The sequence below is a fragment of the Notechis scutatus genome, chromosome 2, assembly GCF_049901735.1.
Source record: "Notechis scutatus isolate UNSWTSFEM ecotype Mainland chromosome 2, rNotScu1.2, whole genome shotgun sequence".
Lineage (NCBI taxonomy): Eukaryota > Metazoa > Chordata > Lepidosauria > Squamata > Elapidae > Notechis > Notechis scutatus.
The window spans coordinates 163,512,408-163,514,534 of NC_142010.1; positions in this window are offsets into that span (position 1 = coordinate 163,512,408).

Consider the following 2,127-nt stretch of genomic DNA (forward strand, 5'->3'; position numbering starts at 1 on the left):
GACTTTGCTTGTCAGAAGGTCACATGACCCCAGGCAATGCAGCCGTCATAAATATGAATCAGTTGCCAAGCATCTGAATTTTGATCACATGACCATGGAGATGCTGCAATGGTTGCAAGTTTGAAAAACGGTCATAAATCACTTTTTTTAGTGCCGTTGTAAATTTGAATGGTCATTAAATGAACTGTTGTAAGTCGAGGACTACCTGTATATGCTGCCATTCTGGCCTGAGACTAGGCTGTTGAGGTCCTGATCTGGTTTTGGGAGGTTGTAAGGATCTAAGTCAAAACTGGGAGTGTCCTATCAAATTCTGTACCTGTCAATAGTGGTGTCCCCCAAGGCAGCCTTCTAGGACCAACTCTCTTCATACTCTACATAAATTACCTCTGTAATCATACCAAGAGCAACTGCGTTCTCTTCGCTGATTATGTAAAGCTATTCAACACCACAGACAATACTGCTACCCTTCAAAAAACCATGATACATTGACTATGTATCAGAATGGTCAAATAAATGGCAACTTCAAATCTCAACAAATAAATGCTCTGTCCTACATATTGGCAAAAATATATATATCAGAAAATAAAATACAGGCTGAATAGTCAAGACCTTGTTGAGGATCCAAACTCTGTTGAGGATCTTGGAGTACTCATCTCTAATGATCTAAGTGCTAGAGCCCACTGTAACTACATTGCCAAAAAGGTGTTAAGAGTTGTTAACCTAATCTTATGTAGCTTTTTCTCTGGTAATATTACACTACTAACTAGAGCATACAAAACATTTGCTAGACCAATATTTGAATACAGCTCATCAGTCTGGAACCCACATTACATATCTGATATTAACACAGTTGAGAAAGTCCAGAAATATTTCACAAGAAGAGTTCTCCACTCCTCTACTCGTTGCAGAATACCTTATGCCACCAGACTTGAAATTCTAGACCTAGAAAATCTAGAACTACGCCGCCTTCAGTCCGATCTAAGTATACTATATAAAAATCATACATTGCAATGTCCTACCTGTCAATGAATACTTCAGCTTCAACCATAACAACACAAGAGCAAACAATAGATACAAACTCAAGGTTAATCGCACCAAACTTGATTGCAGGAAATACGACTTCAGCAACAGAGTGGTCAATGTCTGGAATACTCTATCTGACTGTAATTTCTTCCCCAAACCCCAAAAACTTTAACCTTAGACTGTCTACTATTGACCTCACCCCTTTCCTAAGAGGTCTGCAGGGGGCGTGCATAACCGCACCAACATGCCTACCGTCCCTGTCCTATTGTTTCTTTCTTTTTTCTTATTTTTCTTATATGTATGTATTCATAACTATGTTTTTACTTATACCTATTATCTTGTAAGCAATTGACAAACCAAATAAAATAAAATAAAAATAAATAAAGTAGATCAAAGCAAAATAGATTAAATATCTACAAGATGGCATTGTTGCTTGTTTCTATGTTAACTCTAGACAAGATTGTCTGAAAGAGTAGGTTTCCATTTTGGGGATCCTCATACCATCATGACTATTGCTTGAATAGCGGGTGGAGGCTGTGATCAGGAAGTCCTTTGCCCAGCTTCAGTCATTGCATCAGTTAGAGACTTTTTGGGATACAACAATGACCTTCAGCAGAGGCTGATGTTGAGCATTTAACAGAATAACAGAGTTGGAAGGGACCTTGGAGGTCTTCTAGTCCAACTCCTTGCTCAAGCAGGAGACCTCATGTGATTCCTGACAAGTGGCTGTCCAGTAACCTTCAGTGATGGAGCATCCACAACTTCTCAAAGCAAGCTGTTTCACTGGTTCTCACTGTTAGGAAGTTTCTCCTTAAGTTCTGGGTTGGTTCTCGCTTTGGTTAGTTTCCATCCATTGTTTCTTGTCTTGCTTTCTAGTGCTTTGGAAAATAGGTTGACCCCCTCTTCTCTGTGGCAGCCCATCAAATATTGAAACTCTGCTATATACTGTATAATCCCTAGTCCTTTTCACTAAACACACCAAATTCTTGTGACTATTCTTCATATGTTTTAGCATCCAACCTGTTAATCATCTTTGTTGCTCTTTTCTGCACTCTTTCCAAAGTCTCAACATTTATTTATATTGTTATGATCAAAACTGGATGC